Raw genomic sequence first — 23,227 nt, 5'->3', positions numbered from 1 at the left:
AAAGCAAATAAACTATACCAGAAATGAAATTCCACTCAGCACATAATAGTCAAGACACTATATTACAGAAAAAGAAAGAATATTAAAAGATGCAAGGGAAAAATAAATAAGGAAACATAAAAATGCAGACATATTACTGTGTATAAAAGAGAGAGGGGAGTATGTTTTAGTTGAGGTATGGTGAGGTGTGGGGTACCGGGTACGTCGGTGGGTCCAGGCTGAGGCATCCCATCCCCCAGAGGGACCAGCCACAGGACTGTATAGTATAGAATAGAGGTTATTCAAGGCATGGGAGGGGAGTTGAGAAACAGAGAATGGCAGACAGAGGAAGTAGAGAATTAGAGGCCAGACAAAAGTACATGGAGAGAGAGGGGGAAAGGGAACTGAGAGAAAGGGAGTAATGTAATGGCAAGAGAGTGGGAGCAAGAAGGCATTAGAGTGAGGAGAGAGAGGGCAAGTAGCCCTTTTATACTGAGTCAGGCATACCTGGCTCTTGCCAGGTAACTGTAGGATGTAGCATAGACAAAATGCTAACATTCCCCCATTTTGGTTTAATTAAAAAAGAAGAAGTTAGAATGAGGCAATAGTGAATCAGGAATAGGGTCACTGTGTTCTTTACTTTCTGCTCACTTTGGGGAGATATGTCTCTAAGGAACCTTGGAGAGAAAGGAGATGTTGGTTTAGTCTTAGGAGAATTGGCTGCTTCCTTGCTATACAGGGTTTGTGGAACCACCTGTGGATAGATCAGAAGGCAGAGGTCTAGTAGAAGCATCACTGTCTGTGAGAGATGGTTGGAGCTTCTAGAGGTTGCTTCTCTGGAGCTGTCCTAGATGATGTGTGTGTGTGTGTGTGTGTGTGTGTGTGTGTGTGTGTGTGTGTGTGTGTGTGTGTTTCTCAATGTAGATTCCAAAAGTCAGAAAGTCTAGGTGAGATGCTCTACAAACACTAATGGACTACAGATGCCAGCCCAGACTACTACACCTAGTAAAATATTCAGTCACAATAAATGAGGATAGAAAGATATTCTATGATAAAACAAAGTTTAAGCAGTATCTTTGTACAAATTCAGCCTTACTGAAGGTTCTAGCAGGAAAAATTCAGCCTGAAGAGTTTAACCACACCCAATAAACATGAGCAAAAAAATAATCACAAACAAGCAAATCAAAAGAGGGGGACACAGTAGTACTACAACCAAATAATATCAATCAAAAACACTACTTATTGTTAACACTCAACATTCATGATCTCAATTTTCTAATAAAAAATCACTGACTGACATATAGTTTAAAAATGGATCCATGCATATACTGTATAAAAGATATTTTTTTATTAACTTGAGTATTTCTTATGTACATTTGAGTGTTATTCCCTTTCCGGTTTCGGGCAAACATCCCTTCCCCCCTTCTTATGGGTGTTCCCCTCCCCACCCCCCCCATTGCCGCCCTCCCCCGACAGTCTAGTTCACTGGGGGTTCAGTCTTACAGGACCCAGGGCTTCCCCTTCCACCGGTGCTCTTACTAGGATATTCATTTCTACCTATGAGGTCAGAGTCCAGGGTCAGTAAATGTATAGTCTTTAGGTAGTGGCTTACTCCCTGGAAGCTCTGGTTGCTTGGCATTGTTGTACATATGGGGTCTCAAGCCCCTTCAAGCTCTTCCAGTTCTTTCTCTGATTCCTTCAACGGGGGTCCCGTTCTCAGTTCAGTGGTTTGCTGCTGGCATTCGCCTCTGTATTTGCTGTATTCTGGCTGTGTCTCTCAGGATCGATCTACATCCGGCTCCTGTCGGCCTGCACTTCTTTGCTTCATCCATCTTGTCTAATTGGGTGGCTCTATATGTATGGGCCACATGTGGGGCAGGCTCTGAATGGGTGTTCCTTCAGTCTCTGTTTTAATCTCGTCTCTCTTCCCTGCCAAGGGTATTCTTGTTCCTTTTAAAGAAGGGTGAAGCCTTCATTTTGATCATCCGTCTTGAGTTTCATTTGTTCTAGGCAACTAGGGTAATTCAAGCATTTGGGCTAATAGCCACTTATCAGTGAGTGCATACCATGTATGTCTTTCTGTGATTGGGTTAGCTCACTCAGGATGATATTTTCCAGTTCCAACCATTTGCCTACGAATTTCATAAACTCGTTGTTTTTGATAGCTGAGTAATATTCCATTGTGTAGATGTACCACATTTTCTGTATCCATTCCTCTGTTGAAGGGCATCTGGGTTCTTTCCAGCTTCTGGCTATTATAAATAAGGCTGCGATGAACATAGTGGAGCACGTGTCTTTTTTATATGTTGGGGCATCTTTTGGGTATATGCCCAAGAGAGGTATAGCTGGATCCTCAGGCAGTTCAATGTCCAATTTTCTGAGGAACCTCCAGACTGATTTCCAGAATGGTTGTACCAGTCTGCAACCCCACCAACAATGGAGGAGTGTTCCTCTTTCTCCCATCCTCGCCAGCATTTGCTGTCACCTGAGTTTTTGATCTTAGCCATTCTCACTGGTGTGAGGTGAAATCTCAGGGTTGTTTTGATTTGCATTTCCTGATGACTAAAGATGTTGAACATTTCTTTAGGTGTTTCTCAGCCATTCGGCATTCCTCAGCTGTGAATTCTTTGTTTAGCTCTGAACCCCATTTTTTTAATAGGGTTATTTGTCTCCCTGCGGTCTAACTTTTGAGTTCTTTGTATATTTTGGATATAAGGCCTCTATCTGTTGTAGGATTGGTAAAGATCTTTTCCCAATCTGTTGGTTGCCGTTTGTCCTGACCACAGTGTCCTTTGCCTTACAGAAGCTTTGTAGTTTTATGAGATCCCATTTGTCGATTCTTGATCTTAGAGCATAAGCCATTGGTGTTTTGTTCAGGAAATTTTTTCCAGTGCCCATGTGTTCCAGATGCTTCCCTAGTTTTTCTTCTATTAGTTTGAGTGTGTCTGGTTTGATGTGGAGGTCCTTGATCCACTTGGACTTAAGCTTTGTACAGGGTGATAAGCATGGATCGATCTGCATTCTTCTACATGTTGACCTCCAGTTGAACCAGCACCATTTGCTGAAAATGCTATCTTTTTTTTTCCATTGGATGGTTTGGGCTCCTTTGTCAAAAATCAAGTGACCATAGGTGTGTGGGTTCATTTCTGGGTCTTCAATTCTATTCCATTGGTCTATCTGTCTGTCTCTGTACCAATACCATGCAGTTTTTATCACTATTGCTCTGTAATACTGCTTGAGTTCAGGGATAGCGATTCCCCCTGAAGTCCTTTTATTGTTGAGGATAGTTTTAGCTATCCTGGGTTTTTTGTTATTCCAGATGAATTTGCAAATTGTTCTGTCTAACTCTTTGAAGAATTGGATTGGTATTTTGATGGGGATTGCATTGAATCTGTAGATCACTTTTGGTAAAATGGCCATTTTTACTATATTAATCCTGCCAATCCATGAGCATGGGAGATCTTTCCATCTTCTGAGGTCTTCTTCAATTTCTTTCTTCAGAGTCTTGAAGTTCTTGTTGTACAAATCTTTTACTTGCTTGGTTAAAGTCACACCGAGGTACTTTATATTATTTGGGTCTATTATGAAGGGTGTCGTTTCCCTAATTTCTTTCTCGGCTTGTTTCTCTTTTGTGTAGAGGAAGGCTACTGATTTATTTGAGTTAATTTTATACCCAGCCACTTTGCTGAAGTTGTTTATCAGCTTTAGTAGTTCTCTGGTGGAACTTTTGGGATCACTTAAATATACTATCATATCATCTGCAAATAGTGATATTTTGACTTCTTCTTTTCGATCTGTATCCCCTTGACCTCCTTTTGTTGTCTGATTGCTCTGGCTAGAACTTCAAGAACTATATTGAATAAGTAGGGAGAGAGTGGGCAGCCTTGTCTAGTCCCTGATTTTAGTGGGATTGCTTCAAGTTTCTCTCCATTTAGTTTAATGTTAGCCACTGGTTTGCTGTATATGGCTTTTACTATGTTTAGGTATGGGCCTTGGATTCCTATTCTTTCCAGGACTTTTATCATGAAGGGGTGTTGAATTTTGTCAAATGCTTTCTCAGCATCTAATGAAATGATCATGTGGTTTTGTTCTTTCAGTTTGTTTATATAATGGATCACGTTGATGGTTTTCCGTATATTAAACCATCCCTGCATGCCTGGGATGAAGCCTACTTGATCATGGTGGATGATTGTTTTGATGTGCTCTTGGATTCGGTTTGCCAGAATTTTGTTGAGTATTTTTGCGTCGATGTTCATAAGTGAAATTGGTCTGAAGTTCTCTTTCTTTGTTGGGTCTTTGTGTGGTTTAGGTATAAGAGTAATTGTGGCTTCATAGAAGGAGTTTGGTAGTGCTCCATCTGTTTCAATTTTGTGGAATAGTTTGAATAATATTGGTATGAGGTCTTCTATGAAGGTCTGATAGAATTCTGCACTAAACCCGTCTGGACCTGGGCTCTTTTTGGTTGGGAGACCTTTAATGACTGCTTCTATTTCCTTAGGAGTTATGGGGTTGTTTAACTGGTTTATCTGTTCCTGATTTAACTTTGGTACCTGGTATCTGTCTAGGAAATTGTCCATTTCCTGCAGATTTTCAAGTTTTGTTGAGTATAGGCTTTTATAGTAAGATCTGATGATTTTTTGAATTTCCTCTGAATCTGTAGTTATGTCTCCCTTTTCATTTCTGATTTTGTTAATTTGGACACACTCTCTGTGTCCTCTCGTTAATCTGGCTAAGGGTTTATCTATCTTGTTGATTTTCTCAAAGAACCAACTTTTGGTTCTGTTGATTCTTTCTATGGTCCTTTTGTTTCTACTTGGTTGATTTCAGCTCTGAGTTTGATTATTTCCTGCCTTCTACTCCTCCTGGGTGTATTTGCTTCTTTTTTGTTCTAGAGCTTTTAGGTGTGCTGTCAAGCTGCTGACATATGCTCTTTCCTGTTTTTTTTCTGCAGGCACTCAGCGCTATGAGTTTTCCTCTTAGCACAGCTTTCATTGTGTCCCATAAGTTTGGGTATGTTGTACCTTCATTTTCATTAAATTCTAAAAAGTTTTTAATTTCTTTCTTTATTTCTTCCTTGACCAGGTTATCATTGAGTAGAGCATTGTTCAATTTCCACGTATATGTGGGCATTCTTCCCTTATTGTTATTGAAGACCAGCTTTAGGCCGTGGTGGTCCGATAGCAGGCATGGGATTATTTCTATCTTTCTGTACCTGTTGAGGCCTGTTTTTTGACCAATTATATGGTCAATTTTGGAGAAAGTACCATGAGGAGCTGAGAAGAAGGTATATCCTTTTGCATTAGGGTAGAACGTTCTATAAATATCCGTTAAGTCCATTTGGCTCATGACTTCTCTTAGTAATGACCAAACATTGTTAATTCCTGTGATTTTGATATTTGTGGTATTTGCGTGTGTGTGTGTGTGTGTGTGTGTGTGTTTCTAATCTGTTGATAATACTGGTGTTGGTTTATTTGTTTCCTGTTTCCGTGGGTGTTAACTTTCCTTGAGTAAGAGTTTTGTTTCTAGTATCACCTTTAGTTCAGGATTAGTGGAAAGATATTATTTAAATTTGTTAAATTTGTTGTTTTTCATGGAATATTTTGTGTCTCCATTGATTGAATATTCTTCTAATTGTAGTAGTCTGTGCTGAAATGTGTGGTCTCTTAGGGTCTGCAAGATATCTGCCTGGGCCCTTGTAGCTGTTAGTATCTGTTGAGAAGTCAGGTATAATTCTGATAGAGCTGCTTTTAAATGTTACTTGGCCATTTTCCCTCACAGCTTTATTTCTTTGTTCTGTAAAGTTAATGTTTTGATTATTATGTGGATTTTCTTATCTTTTAAATCTGGTGTTCTCTAGGCCTCTTGTACAGTTACAGACATCTATTTCTTTAGCTTAGCAAACTTTTCTTCTATGATTTTGTTGATGATATTTTCTGGGCCTTTGAGCTGGGAATCTTCTTTAAATCCTATTATTCTTAGATTTGGTCTTTCCATGCTGTTACAAACTTCCTCAATGTTTTGTGTTAGAAACCTTTTTGATTTATCATGTCCTTTGAGTAATGTATCAACTTTTTCTACAGTACCTTCTATGCCAGAGATTCTCCCTTCCATCTGTTGCACTCTGTTAATGATGCTTACATCTGGAATTCCTTTCCGGTTTTCTAGGTTTTCCTTCTCTAGGATTTGTGATGACTTAACTCCTTCTATTTCCATTTCAGGTCTTGAACAGTCTTACTGGTTTCCTTCACCTGTTTCATTGTATTTTGATGTATATCTATATTTTTCATTTTCTCTTTAAGGGCCTCTACCTGCTTGATTGCATTTTCCTGAGTTTCATTAAGGGATTCATTCACATTCTCTTTAAAGTACTCAAACATTATTGAAAAATTAGATTTAAGGTACTTTTACTGCACTTTACGTGGGTTAGGATAGCCGGGGCTTCCTGTTGTAGCATAGCTGGGTTCTGATATCGCACAGACTTTTGTTGACTGTGTTCTTATGTTGACTTTTAGCCATTTTTATGTTCCTGAAATTGGAAGGCCTGATGGTCCCTGACAGCACCAGGCTTCTGGGATTGCAGACAGATCTGGTTATCCCAAGTAACTGTGGGTCTCTAGGGATGCAGACAGAGCTTGCAATCCCCGAGGGCTAAGACTCTGTTTGTCCTTGGTGGCAGCAGGCCTCCAGAGATGCAAACAGAGTTGGTGGTCCCTCATGGTTACAAGGTTCTGGGATTGCAGTTAGAGGTGTGTAGCAGAAGATGGAGGACAGAGGTGACTGAGCAGACCTTAGGGCTGCTGGGATTACCAGGGAACCCTGTAAGCAGGGGATTGGGGCTTAGGGATCTTGTTGTCTCATGTGGCAACAGACCTCCAGGGTTTCACACAGAGCTGTGGGATAGGGAATGGAGGCCTCATGACTGCTAGAGTTACTCTGTAGCCAAACTGGCAGGGGATTGGGGCATGGACATCTTACCATTTTGTCACCCGTGGCACTGGTCCTTCAGATATGTAGTCAATGCTGTGTCCTGGAGACTGAAGTGTAGCTGGAGAAGGGTAGAACTCGTCACTGCTCAGTTTGCCTGGAGGTGCAGATAGGCAGGGAACATATTTTCAATTTGTACCACCTACAAAAGTTAAATCAAGGATTGATAAGCAATTTGCATATACCTATAACCCTTAATGAAACAGAAGCAATAATTAAATTTCCAAGTCAAAAAATTCCAGGGATGGTTGGTTTTACTGAAGAGTGCTACCAAATTGTCAGAAGGTAATTAACACCAATATTTCAGAACTTTACTCTACAAAATAAGAATAAATGGAACATTATTCATTTTATAAGCCCACTGTTTCACTAATACATAAACCACATATTGACCCCAAAATAATGATATTTACAGACCTAGTTCCCTTAATAACGAAGATGCAAAAATTCTCCTTAAAATACTTGACAACTGAGTCCAGGAACATATAAAAATATCATTCACTATGATAAGTGGGTTTCATCACCCAATTACAAGATTGGTTCAACATATGTAAACTGGTAAACGTAATATAGCATATAAACAGATAGAAAAACTAAAGCCACATGACCATCTCATCATATATAGCTAAGGACTTTGGCAAAGTCTAATACCCATTCATGATAAAGGTCCTAGAGATTCTGATACAATCCACAAACCCAAACATCACAAACATGATTTTTGTGAACCCTACAGCATATTTACCTAACCAAATACAAGCATCAACATTTCCACTGAAATTAGTAATAAGGGCATATTGTCTATTCTCTTCATATGTTTTTCAATTGAATACCAGGATCTTAGATCAATATCACAATTTAGTTAGATTATGGGAATTCAAATAGGAAGGGAAGTAGTAAATGTATCTATATTTCCAAAACATGATAATAGCACACATATTACCCAAAAACATCTACCAAAACACACAGATGAAAGCCACATTTAGCAAAGTAATTGCACACAAAAGTAACTAAAAAAACTAGTAGTCCTCCTATATACAATGACAGATTGACAAAAAAATCAGGACACAATAATGTTCAAAATAGTTCCTAATAATATAAGATTCCTTGAGTAACTGAAACCACACATGTAAAGAACTATGGGACATTGAAAAATAAATGGAAGATCTCAAAACATGGAAAAATCATCTATGTTCATAGATTTATAGGATCAATATATAAAAGGGGGCCATCCTACCAAAAGCAATGTAAAGACTCAATGAAATCACCATCAAAATTTCAACTCTTCACAGAACTGAAAAATGACATTTCTACTAAAAACAAAAATCTCAGGATATCTAGGAATAATAAAGGAATTGCTGTAGTGATCATCATCCATGATATAAACTCTTTTATGAAGCTATAGTAATAAATGCAAAGTGTCGTTTCATAAAACTAGACATTGATTATTGAATTTGAACTCAAACCTGAGACATCAGTACTCAGTCTATGGATACATGAGCTTTTTTTAAGCCAGAAATGAACAATGGAAAAAGCATCTTCAACAGACTGTGCTTATCAAAATAGATGGGTGTATGAAGATGAATGCATAAAGATCTGTTCTTATCACCACAAACAAAAGTCAACTGCAAATATATCAAAGGCATCAGCATAAGAAGAGAAACACTGAATCTTACAAAAGCAAATTAGGGAATAGTCTTGAACTCAGGAAGACTTTTGGAGTAGAACACAGATAACATAGAAAGTAATCAAGACAACTAACAAATGGGACCTCTTGAATCTCCAAAGCTTCTGTGTGAAAAAGGACACTATCATTCAGGCAGTAAAAGGTTATAGAATAAGTCGATATCCACCAATTACACTTGTGATCAATGGAAAATATCTAAAATATATACAAAATTCAAAAACCTGGATATCAAGTAAGCAAAAAAAAAATTCTGATTTTGAAATGAAGTACGTATCTAAGTAGGGAATACTGAAAAGAGAAAACAGAAATGACTAAGAAACACATAAAGAAACGTTTAACATACTGAGTTATTAATACATTGCAAATAAAAATATTTTGAAATTTCATCTTACATCAGGAAATTTGGCCAAGATTAATGAAACAAATGACAGCTTATGTTACCCCGGTTGTGGAATAAGAGGAACCCTTATCTATCGCTGGTTGTAGTTCGAACATGTTCAACCAGTATGGAAATTAGTAGGGCAGCTTCCAAAATCTGAAGAACTTTTGTGGAGATCAATTAATTGATTAGTTAATTGGAAAAGATCTATCTCAAGATTCACCTTTACCACTCTTGGACATGCATCTATCCAAAGGATGCTCCACACCGTTACAGAGACACTTGTTCATTCATGATCATTGCTCCTCTATTCATAATAGCCAGAATTTGGAATCAGCCTCGATTTTTATCACCTGATAAATTAACGTTTTAAAAGTCACATATATTCGAACAATGGGAGATTACTTAGACATAATGATATTCAGCTATATTCATAAGTCAGTGTCTTATTCAGTCATCATCAAAAAAGCCTCCTCTGACTGCAGATAGGACCAGATGCAAAGACTTATATTCAGATATTTTGTGGAGAAAAATTTAAATGGAATATGTCCATTAACATTCTCCCCTTGGAGCTTAGGAAATCTCATGAAGGAGGACATAGAAAGAGTATGAGAGCCATAGAGGATGAAGGTTTGACAGCAGAGCTCTCTGAATTGTAGAGAGAGTATACTTTCTATGGTATGAATGTATCACCTGTCAATTAAAAGGCCTATGGTCTATGGCTTGGGCAGAAAATGAGAGAGGGTACATCTGGGAGGCAGAAAGAATTCTGGGTTAGAGCTAGGCTTGGGAAGGTCTGTCAAGGAAGATGGAAGTGGACAAATGTATGCTACCTGAGCACAGGTAATGAGCCATGTGACAGAATGAAGGTTAAAATCATTGGGTTATCTAACTTGTAATATAGTGTGAGGAAAGCCTAGCTATATGGCCAAGATACTTGTAAACATGTTTTGAGTCTGAGCCTCATTTCTGGGAGCATGGAACTGAGAGGTAGAACCTGGACTTTATAACAGTAAATCAACTAAACAAGATATAGATGAAAATGAAGGGACTACATGGTTATTCTCCAGGTTCTCTGTGGGTGTATTATAGATTTTAGCTTAATATTTGTCTTAGAGTTTTACTGTTGGGAACAAACACCATGGCCATTGCAACTCTTATAGGGTCAACATTTAATTGGAGGTGACTTATATGTTCGGAGATTCATTCCATTATCATCAAGGTGGGAACATGGTAGAATCCAGTCAGGCATGACAGAGGAGCTGAAGGTTCTACCTCTTCATTTGAAGGCTGCTAGGAGAAGACGGACTTTAAGGATGCTAGGATGAGAGTCTTGAATCCCACACCCACAATGACATAGTTTTTACCACAAAGCCACAGCTACTCCAACAAGGCCATACATCCTAATAGTGCCACTCTGGGACAAACATATTTAAAACATCACATTCCAATCCCTGGCCCCCATAGGCTTGTTCAAACACATAAATCTATGGGGTCCTACCTAGCCATTGCATAGTAAAAAATACATTTAATCCAACTTCCAAAGTCCCTATAATCTATAGCATTCTAAACAATGTTAAAAGTTCTGAATTCAAAGACTCTTCTGAGATTCATGTAACTCTAATCCCCAAAGCAAGACAGGAAAGAACTCCAGACTCTGCATCTTCATGTCTGATGTAAAAGCACTCATCAGATATCTAGCTCGTTTTAGTCTTTGTTAACTGCAACAAACTTCTTTTTCTTGGGCTTGTTCTACTTGAAGTTGTCAGCTGTTCTCAGCAGATATTCCATTGCTCTTGCATATAGAACTTCTTGGGGTCTCAAAAACAACTTCAACATTACAGTGTTTTTTTCCAATGATTGTTATCCAAATATGATCTTTAGGACTCCTTCAAAGGAGTTGGATCACTTCTGTAGCTCTACCCTCTGTAGCATTCTAGGATCAAGTTGACTCCATTGCTTCTGTGGTTCATGATCATCATCCAATAGTACTGGCATTTCCAATACACTAGGGTCTTTCACTGCAACTGGGCTTCAGCAATAGCCTCTCATAAGCTCTCTTCATGGTGCTGAGGCTCACCTACTTTACAAGACCATTTTAGGCCTGGGATATCAACTGCAACTGAGGTTCCACCTTCACCAACAGCCTTCCCTAGCCTCTCATAGTAGCAAGTCTCAGCTGTTCTCCATGACCTCTTCATACCTTAAAAAACAATACCACCAGGGTAGTATGAAGTAGAACATTGGCTATCTCTGTAACACAGTTTCTTTGTGCTCTCAGATTTTTATCTCAGTGATGCTTGTCCCTCTTCTTAATCACTACTAATATTCTAGCTCCAGCTTACTAGCATCAATTATCCCAGTAGTCCTTTTTCTTCTGTCCTTTAAAGCCAGAGTCATGGGTTCAAAGCTACCAGTTCTGCTGCTTGCTAGGGCTGGAACATGTACCAGCTATCCTATACTATTATAGTACCCTGTACTATACCCTTATACTATTACCAGTTTGTTTTCCAACTCCCTCACTGCCGAAGCTGGCTGTCCTGGAGCATGCTCTGTAGATCGACCTTGAACAGAGATCTGCATGGTTCTGTCCCCTGGGATTAAAGGCATGTAGCCCCATGCCTGGACAAACTTTTCTTTACCTAGAACTTTATTTGTCCCAGGGTGGCCTTGAACTCAAAGATCTGCTTGGTTTGATCACCTGAGATGAAATGTGGAATATCTGGACTTATATTTGGCTGGGTGGGATCTTGCAACAAAATTCCCCTCCCCTATTTGCTTAGCTCCTAGAACATGGGATTTAGCTCCTTTCTACTTCTTGGTGTCCTTTTAATACTTGAGCTTGCAAAATATATTTTGGCATTTTTCATTTCTCAGCTTGCTCCTTTTCATTAAAATGCTCTTTTTAGAGTAAACTTTAGTAACCACGCATTATCCATTGTCCATTATCATCAAAGTAGAAGCATGCCAACATCCAGGCAGGCATGATACAGGAGGAGCTGAGAGCTCTACACCTTCATCTGCAGGCCACTAAGAGAAGACTGGCTTCCAGGGAGTTAGGATGAAGGCCCATGATGACCGACTTCCTCTAACAAGGAGATACCTACTCCAAGTCCTAATGGTGCCAAGCATATTCAAACCATCACAATTTTTTTGAGACTTCTGAGTGTGAAGATGAGTGGATCTCAGATTGTTTTCTTTCGTTCTTTCTTTCTTTCTTTCTTTCTTTCTTTCTTTCTTTCTTTCTCTCTTTCTTTCTTTTCTCTCTCTCTCTCTCTCTCTCTCTCTCTCTCTCTCCTTTCTTCCTTCCTCCCTTCCTTCTCCTCTGTTTTTGTTTCTCCCTTTCTTCCTTCCATTCTTTTTTTAAATTTTTATTGGTTTTTTATGAATGTCACATCATATATCCCAATCCCACTCATCTCTCACTTCCCTCATACCCAACCTACATACTTGCAGTCTCTCGATACATGGATAAATGCTGTGGAATTTGTTCTATGATTCATAGTATACCTATTGGGCATACTTCTTTGCTTATAAATGTTTGCTACAATGACTCATTTGACTGATACAAGGCCTCTAGCTTCTGCTATGTGATCAATTTTGGAAGTTCATTGGGCTCCACTGGAATAGTCTGTTGTTGTCCTGTGTGCTGAAGACCCATTGTTTTTTGATCTTTTCAAATGTCCCTTCTTGTATTCCAGAAGTTGACTGGATAGATGTTGGGGTGGGCCAATTTAATGATCTTGATCTGGACCTGAGGTGGTCATAACCTGACTCTCCTGCTCTCCTGGCTTGCTCACTCATAAATCCCATAAACAGGGCCATCTCTAGCTTGCTGCTCAAGCAAGGTGGAGGTCCCAGTCTCTTGAGTATTGTGTCTGGTAAGTACATCTCTCAAACTCTCATCATCTTAGGGGACAGATTTTCAATCCTACATAGATGGTTAGAGATCACTGAGGGGAAGAAGGCAACTCTTTGTACTACTTCCTAGCAAACAAGAGGCATATTCACATAATTGGAACTGGCTCACCAGCAACCTCTATATCCAGATTTACTTTTACTGTGCTGCTCATGGGAGGTTCAGGTTCTATTCTCTCAAGTATTGCTGTAGGTGATGGGGAGAGCCAACTATCCCACTCTGATGACCTCTGGATCAGCTTTCCTGCCATGTCACCTCATGTCATGTTAACTTAATAAAATATAGGAAAGTAAAAACCATGTATCAATATTTCACAAGGCATGGGAAATTAATACCAACTACTTGTAGAAAAGAATAAATACATTTGTCCTTCAAAACGAAAACCAAGATATTTTCTCAGGCAAACAAAAGGAAAGGGAATTTATTGCCTTTATATTCTTCCTTAGAAGAAACACAAAAGGGAAAGTTTCAAGTGGAGATGAAATCATGCTGAACAGTGACACAGAAGCATAAAGCTGGATAGGATTCATTGAAAGGATAATTATGTAGAAAATATTTTACAAAGTGCATTACTGTAACGATGTTGATCAATTGAATATAATGACAGCATAAAGTTAAAATTCAAAAATCTTAAAAGTAAATACTAATACAGTTAATTATATACACAGTTTAAATGGTTGTAATTGGTGCTACAACTTATGATATGTGAGGACAATGACTCGCCATTGTGTAGTTCTCTTCTACAAAAATACTGCCAGCACACACAATGTCTTGCGAAGATAGGAACAGTGGGTTACTGTGATAATCACAAAAAATACCATTTAATGTTATTCTCATTCAATACCTCCTTTCTCTGTCAAACAACACACACACACACACACACACACACACAGAGAGAGAGAGAGAGAGAGAGAGAGAGAGAGAGAGAGAGAGAGATCAATTAGTTAATAAGAAGCTGATAAAACACAAATAGGACATCAAGGGAATGGATGAAACAAGAGGAAGACAATATGGAAAAGGAACAAGTAGCCACACAGTGAAACTCTCTTGGTTGATACTTACTTTAAACAGGAGGGAACTAGAAAAATATAAAGAATGAAGCAGTTCACATGGCCCAAGAGGTGAGAACTCCACCACAAAATGCACAGCTAACACAGTTGATTTGAATCTGAGATGAAAATCATAAATACATATAAGTGATTACTCAAAGTGTAAAATATTAAAAGCTTTCTTACATTAAGATTTTATTTTCCAGGTTAGAGAGGAAGGTCAGGCAGGAAACTGCTCACTATGTAAGCATGTAGAACTGAGCTTCATTCTTACTCCCCTTTAAAATAAGCAAGATATAGTGGCATTATAATCCAAACACTGGGTAATGGAGAAAAGATTATCCCCAGGGCTCACTGGATTTTCAGTGCAGTTTGGCTAGACTGCTGAGCTGAAGGACAATCAAAGACTATCAAAATGAAGATAATCTGGTGTGTAAATCACTGACCTGAAATAGGAACACTTGCGTAAACTACTATAACATCTCAGCATATCTCATAACTGGCAAGGGGAAACAGTTGTCTTTCCCTACATATGGATACATTTTCCAATTTACTTCAAGGGAGGAGCATCGAGAATTAGCAGTTCCTGCTTTCCATTGGTGGGAGCCCAGTTGAACCAGATCATAGAATGACAGTAAATAAATTCAATTCAACTCAGAATGTACGTTCTTAACAGTCATTTCCTCACTTTATATTGTGGCTTCAATGACCTCTTTTGTATAACTATTGTAATAATGACATAAAGACATAAGAACACTAGAGCTACAGCTTATGGTACAGTGAATGCTCACACAAATAGAGCTGCTCAAATACATTTAAGCTATTTTTACTTCTTGTGTTGACAGATTCACCAAAACACTTGCTAGAACAGCCATTGTTTCTTTTCTGTCTGAAACTCTGAATACTGTCATAGAGTGAGAAGATTATTTTGTCTGAGAGCCAGCCTGACTATACATTGGTCTTCGACATTTGTTCTGCTCCACAAAATCCAACTGTTTAAACTTTAATGGCTTCTAGATTCCCGATAAACATTTGTATAAGCAGATTTGAATGTTTAGTAAGAAAAATTAAAATTGTTAAATCATAGATGTTTTATTGCTAAAATGATAGCGCTGAATTTTTCTCAAGTGGCTCCCTTTGGAAAGAATGTCCCTAACACTTGGGTCATCCACTGGCCATTTGCCTAATGCCTGGGTCTCTCGCTGCCCAACTGTCCTTATAGCCCCTTAACTTCCCTGATATACTGTGCGGTCTTCTGTCCTTTGTCCTGGTAGCTACTTCTATTCCTCATACCACTTTCTACATTTTCACATATGGCTAGTGTAGGGATAGATAGTATCAAGGCTGGAAAGAAATTCTCAGTTGCAGCAATTTGGAAACTGTGGTGTCAGTCATATACCACCAACCACAGCTCCTTCATTTTGGTTTTGGCATAAATTACTTGAGAATAAATGGGCAGTTTGTGAAATAATTCAAATAAACAAAGTCTCAGGTCATGTGTTACATCATTCCTAAATATTAACAACATCTTTAAGAATATGTGAACTCTGATGATTTTTGTTTAAAACTGAATGACATATTGCTATTTTTTACTGGCTACAGAGGTACAGCCTAGGCTGGGTAGAACCATTGTTTTTATTCTGTTTTGAAGCTTTGAACCAAGCTTGAAGTTATTAACTGAAATAAATGTATAGAAAATAGGAGCAAAGCAATTTACGTTTCATGTATGTACTAATTATTTTATTATACTCTGCCACATAATGCTTTTTTTAAAGATAAAAAATCAAAAGGCAATACACAAGGAAGTTTATGTTGTAATAACAAGTGTTTCACAATGCACTCATCCTCGCACAGTGATCTTATTTGACCATGCTACTTGGAAAATTATAATATGTAGTTCTCTAACCCTTGATCAAACCAATTCTCTAATTCTTTAATACTCTCATTTTAATTTTTAAAAAGAAATCCAGTATAGTTACTTTTGGTAAAGCTTTGAAGGACCACATGGTCACTGTTTTCTTAATGCTTAAGAAGCAATAATTTAATGAATACTGAAGGAGTAAAAAAAGCAGTGGGATATAAGTACTCACATTATAGAATTTGAAGTAAAATTATTTATTACATTTGACTAAGATTTGTTCTAAATGCATGATTTTTTTAATTGAAAACATAAGACTATGTATGTCCCACAGAATCAATATACGAGAATCATAGGGGCTTATAGAAACTGTTCCTATGTGTGTCTAATCTGGGTAGGCTCTCAGTCAAAAATATTCTCATTCTATCACAGTATTCAATTCTTCATAGAGTTCAATGAATTTGCAAATTCATTTAGAATAACAAAAATACGGGATAACGAAACTGTTTTCAACAATGAAAGAACTTTTCAGGGAATCACCATCCCTTACTTCAAGCTGTATTACAGGGGAATAGCGATAAAAAAAAAAAATGGTATTGGTACAGAGACAGGAAGGTATACCAATGGAATAGATTGAAGACCCAGAAATGAACCCAAACATCTATGGTTACATGAACTTTGACAAAGGAGCTAAAACCATCTAGTGGTAAAAAGACAGCATTATCAACAAATGGTGCTGGTTTGACTGGAGGTCAGCATGTAGAAGAATGCAAAACTAACCATTCTTATAGTCAGCCCTGTACAAGGCTCAATTCCAAGTGGAAAAAGGACCTCAACATAAAACCAGATACACTCAAACTAATAGAAGAAAAAATGGGGAAGACCCTCTAACACATGGGTACTGGGGAAAATTTCCTGAACAGAACACCAATGGCTTACACTCTAAGATCAAGAATCAACAAATGGGAAGCCATAAAATTGCAAGCTCCTGTAAGACAAAAGATACTATCATTAGGACAAAATGGCAGCCAACAGATTGGGAAAAGATCTTTGCCAATCATACATCTGATAGAGGGCTAATATCCAGTATATACAAAGAACTCAAGAAGTTAAGACTCCAGAGAATCACATAACCCTATGAGAAATGGGGTACAGAGCTAAACAAAGAATTCTCAGCTGAGGAATAGCAAATGTCTGAGAAGCACCTAAAGAAATGTTCAACATCCCTAGTCATCAGGGAAATGCAAATCAAAACAACCCTGAGATTCTACCTCACACCAGTCAGAATGATTATAATCAAATACTCAGGTGACAACAGATGCTGGCGGAGGATGTGGGGAAAGAGGAACACTCCTCCATTGTTGGAGGGATTGCAAGCTGGTACAACCATTCTGGACATCAGTCTGGAGGTTCCTCAGAAAATTGGACATAATACTATCTGAGGATCCAGCTATATCACTCCTGGGCATATACCCAAAAGATGCACCAACATATATCAAGAACACATGCTCCACTATGTTCATAGCACTCTTATTTATAATAGCCAGAAGTGGAAAGAACCCAGATGCCCTTCCACAGAGGAATGGATACAGAAAATGTGGTATATCTAAACAAGGGAGTGCTATTCAACAATCAAAAGAATGTCTTCATGAAATTCATAGGCAAATGGATTGAAGTAGAAAATATCATCCTGAGTGAGGTAACCCAATCTCAGAAAAACACACATGGTATGCACTCACCGATATGTGGATATTAGCCCAAAAGCTCCGATTACCCAAAATACAATCCACACACTACATGAAGCTAAAGAAGAAGGAGCACCAAAGTATGGATGCTCCAGTCCTTCTTAGAAGAGGGAGCAAAAATATTCACAGGAGGAATTATTGAGAAAATGTTTAGAGCAGGGACTGAAGGAAAGGCCATCCAGAGACTGCCCAATTGGGAATCCAGCCCATATACAGACACTAATCCCAGGCAATGTTGCTGATGCCATGAAGTGCATGCTGACAAAGCCCAATATAGTTGTCTCCTGAGAGGCTCTTCCAGAGCATAACAAATACAGAAGCAGATGCTTGCAGCCAACCATTGAACTAATAACAGGGTCTCCACTGGCTGAGGTAGAGACAGGATCGAAGGAGTTGAAGGGGTTTGCAACCCCATAAGAACAACAATACCAACCACTAGATCTCCCACGGACTAAACTACTATCCAAAGAGTACACATGGACAGACCCATGGCTCCAGGTACAGATGTAACAGAGGGTAGACTTATTTGGCACTAATGAAAGGCTTGATGCCCCAGTGTAGGGGAATGCCTGGGTGGAATGGTGGGAAGGCATGGGTGAGTGGGTGGGAGAACACCTTCATAGAATCAGGGGGATGGGAAACCAGAAAGGGATTAACATTTGAAATGTAAATAAAAATATCCAATAAAATACTATCAACTAAAAAAAGAGATAAATATTTAAATTACAAAAGAGAGACCACATATTCTTTCCCTCTACCCTTCCCAGCTCCTCAAACTCCCTTTCTTTTCTTTTCTTTTTTCTTTTTCATCTTTATTAATGAGTATTTCCTATTTACATTTCAATTGTTTTTCCCCTTCCAGGTTTCCAGGCCAACATTCCCATAACCCCTCCCCTTCTATATGGGTGTTCCCCTCCCCATCTTCCCCCCATTACCGCCCTCCTCCCAACAATCACGTTCACTGGGGGTTCAGTCTTGGCAGGACCAAGGGCTTCCCCTTTCACTGGTGCTCTTACTAGGATATTCATTGCTACGTATGCAGTTGGAGTTAACAATTCTTCTGTTTCTCTTCAGATAGGCCTCCAAGAGACAACACCTAAACATGACAACACAAGATGCGATAAGAAAAGGCAAACACTCTCATATAGAGACTATACACGGCTACCTACTAGGAGTCCAAAGTTTCTTTTAGATGAAAAGTTGACTAAAATTTTTTGATTCATTAGTACATCTTGAACAAATTTTGCATCAAGATAATTTGAAACCAAAATAAATGAACATATGAAGTTAGTCCTTTTCTAGAGAGTCCTTTTCCATACTTTTTAAGAACCTCTCTCTCTCTCTCTCTCTCTCTCTCTCTCTCTCTCTCTCTCTCTCTCAATCTCTCTCTTTCTCCCTTCATTGGAACTGGGTAAAAGTTATTAAAATGCAAAATATATACTTTGAATATATAAAGTGAGAGTTGTAGTATAAAGACCCAAATAGTGCTTTGAGAATTAAATATAATAATTTCTGTTACAGAAGGGTATATGCAAGAGCTCCTGCCGAGATTGAAATAGAACATCCTGAACTGCTCCTGTTGAAATGGAATAGTTTCTCTCCAGGTAAGCTTCTGAATTATACTCATGCCTTACCTGAAAACCTCCTGAAAACTAGATGCACTGATAAAACTGTTGTGCTCTTGTGAACACTGGGGCAGCTATAATAATGTACAAATGCCGAAATCTTATGGTAGACTGTGACAATTCTTTAACACCCCAAAGGACAGAAAGAGTTCTAGTGCCCCTTTAACTGACAAATATCTTTCTTGACATCAATTCATCCATATTTTTTCTTATGTGTACATTTAGAAAATACAAGAGACACAAGTAAAAGTGATTTCAGTTCAATTCAAAACAAAATATTCCAAGTAGTATAATTTCTTCATGAAATAATATTAAACTTTAAATGGGATATTTTACATCTTCCAGCTTTTCAAATTAACATGAATATGTTGTGCTAATTGGTCATTTTTCAGGCCCACAACTTTCTGATGTTCATTAGCTATAAATGTCTGGGGAATTTCAAGTTGTATGGGCAGCACCTCTGTATAGCATGGGCCAGGACTCTACCTTAAGTAAGAGAGTGTGTAAGATAAACAGGATATGCTTTCCTTTGTTTAAGTAATTCAAATTGGGAGCATTGCAGCCTCCTTCTCAGCATTTAGGCATGGAGCTCTCCAGATGCACCAGGCTGTGAGACTAGAGTGACTCCTCACAGATGATGTTCTTTCCTTTAGAAATTGCCTAAAGCAAATGATTGCTCTTTTGCCTTCTTGCCTTTTAAGCATGAAGGGTACCTGCCAGTTCCATTCACGAGAACCGCAAATGCATCAGACATCACAGTTCCTGGTCTTTATAGCTTTCAGAACTCTGAGTAATACATTTCACTTATTTTGAAGTCCCCAAATCAAAGGTATTTTGTTACAGTCGAATATTGGAAAATGAGTCACCAAGAATATGTGAGTGTCATAACCCCACACTTCCATTCCGTAGCTATGGATTGTACAGTACATAGTGACATTTGCTGATGTGTCTTCATATGTCTCCCTTTCTCGTGTATTTTATTTGTTACTTCTCAGCTTTAGAACATGCTGCCGGGACACTATGTTGACAGAGGATTTCTCCTCTTCTTTAGCAAATAGATTCAAAGCACATCGAATTTGAATTTAGCCCCCTTTCAGCCTAGTTTTAGTCCACAAACATTGGAACTTTGTGCTGCAAGACAGAATTCCAGCAGCTAGGATAAACATTTAGAAAAAGAGTTACAACCTAAAAGAGAACTGCAAAGGAATTGATGTGCATGCCTAACGACATAAAATGAATATAAACTGTGTCTTGATTGTAAAAGAGAAATCAATTTAGAAGGTATTGACTTGGAAGAACTTAATTGCTCATAAAATTAATTTATGGATGACTTTATTTGATGTTTGGAAACAGGAATACAAATGAGCCCACACTGATGTTTATGAATTTCCGTGGTTGGCCAAGAACAGGTAACTGACAGGAATGGAAAATAGAAACAGATTAGAAGGTAAAAGTGGTGTAGACATCCAGAGAAATATCCCACACCAGACTATTAGCGGTGGGCAGTTATAAAAAAAATGAATGATATTACTGATAGACAGGATTAATGTTACAAAATGCTAAATTGAACTATGGTTTACAACTTTTCTGTGATTTATATGATTTATAATTGATATAGGAATCTGGAAGTTTTAAAGAATCTTAAAGAAATAGTGACATGTGATTTAGAAAGTTAATAATATAAAGTCTAGTATCAGCCCAAAAAGGCATCAAAGAAGAGTTCTCCTGCTGATACATTGGAATTTGTTCATAAATTACTGTGTCAATAGAAAAGCAGGACTCCGTAACACAGCGATATACATCATGAGTACTCTATATGGCATGCATACCATGATACTGAAGCAAAGGGAACATCCACAATAAAAGTTTGCATGATTAAAAGTATTTAAAAGCATTGCATAGTATATGTACAATACTGTTATTTCCACTTGTTATTTGTTAAAACAATACTATGTATATGATTTACCGCATTTGTATATATGCACAAAGAGCAGGAAGTATCCACGAAGCCAGAAGTATGGAATGGATTCTTTGAAACTGGAGGTATAGGCAGTGCTGGGCCACCAGATAAGTGCTACAAGTAAAAGCCCCCTTCTCTGCAACAGTAGTACGTGTTCTTAACTGCTGCTCTCTCGCTCCAGAAACTCTTGTCATTATAACAGGTGGCTTGGGTTATGTTTTCCTCTGACGTATTTGCAGAAAGACGTGTTAGGTAGTTTTATTGATATAGTGTGAAGAATAATGTTAATATTTTATATTGGATCAATTTTCCAAGAATTACAATATTTATCTCTTCTGGACATCATACTAATACCTAGGAAGAAATTGACTAATGGAATATCGTGTAAATTCTCCACATAATTTTTAGCATCTGAGCTGGCCACACATTAAAAGTCAGCTATATTTATTCTTAAATGTGTTGTGACACTTGTACTGTTATGTTAATTATGTAATATAATTCAACTCCAAGGTAATAACTGGAAAAGTGTTACGATTTTATAAATTTTAACCTAAGTAATTTAAAATAGTTTCATAAAAAGGATGTATCAAAATAAGGAAGTTATAACTGTGAGAAACTAAATTATAATAAATTATATGATTTCAATATTTAAGATTCTTCATTCAAATTGGTGCAAAATTGTCATCTACTTTTGAATAGCCTTTTGAAAAGTCTTTATTAAGAAATATATCAACTACTTATAAACTGACACCCATATTAATCTGCCATGATTTTATAACCACAAATCATAAACAATTTTAATGAGGCTCTTCTCAAAGCCTTTTAATACTGCTGGGTTATTTTCACTCAAGCACCAAGTAGTTTTCTCAGCAAAGTCTTCCAAAGGTAATTGAGAACACTATTTATTTTTTACATGACTGAAATATATGTGCCCTCCATAACGAAGAAATGCTACTATTGTTAAGTTTTCTCTGTTGATGAAATAAGCCAATTCTAACCAAATTAAAGTAAAAAGGCAGGTTTATTGTAGACAGCTCTTGAGGACTTCAGTGACTCTACAGGAGGGATTGACATGCAGAGGTAAACAGGGGAAGTAGGAGAGAAATTGAGGATGTGCACCACAGAGAGAGAAGGAAGATGCACTGAGAGTGAGAGGAAATGAGAGAGGGGGGACAAGAAAGCAGAACCAAAATGTCTGGATTATATATCGAAGGACCTCCAGGGGAGAGGAAGCTCACCCCCCAAACTGGAAGTACAGGGTACAGGTGGGGGTAAGCCAGCAATGCCCCTTAAGAAAGCGATGTCCAGAGAATCTGAAGACCACGTCTGCACTGGGATGTAACATGCACCTCAGCTGAATGTAGCAGGTCTGACACACAACAAATATCATTGAAACTTGATGATGACTATGTTCATCTGATGTTTTCTTCACAATTTAAAGGAAGAATCTATGAGAGTTAAGGCATACATATCTATGTGAGTTTTTATTGGTCTGTCATTTGAATCTTTTATGAACACACCAACACCCATGCACACCTATACATTTATTTTCATTTATTGTAGCAAAGCTGGCTTCAAAAGCTGCAGTGTCACAGGGATGCCATTTCTAGTGTTTCTTTAATTGTAGCAATTATGAGAATTCATTATTATATCTATCATCTGAATTAGATTCAAGGTCAGCCTTTTCAGAATTCTTCACTGCTGTTATTTTCTACAGTCATCACTCACTAGAGTCTTCTGGATTCTGTGTATATCATCTGTTATGGATGACCTTCATCCAAATCAGCTAGCTCAATAGAAAGTTTAGCTATACACATTATAATTTTTATTCCTTTGTTAAATATGTTTTCATTTTATTTTCTTGGATATTTTAAGTATTTACATTCAAATGTTATCCTCCCCCTCCCATACCCCAAATCCCTCCCCCTGCTTCTATGAGGATGCGCCCACTCCCACCCACCTACTCCCACCTCAACACCCTGGCATTTCCTCTACATTGGGGAAACAAGCTTTCACAGGACCAAGGGCTTTTCCTCCTAGTGATG

The sequence above is a fragment of the Rattus rattus genome, chromosome 11 (assembly GCF_011064425.1).
Source record: "Rattus rattus isolate New Zealand chromosome 11, Rrattus_CSIRO_v1, whole genome shotgun sequence".
In the NCBI taxonomy this organism is placed as follows: Eukaryota; Metazoa; Chordata; class Mammalia; order Rodentia; family Muridae; genus Rattus; species Rattus rattus.
The sequence above is the reverse complement of the archived record's forward strand: the minus strand, read 5'-3'. Positions refer to the sequence as shown.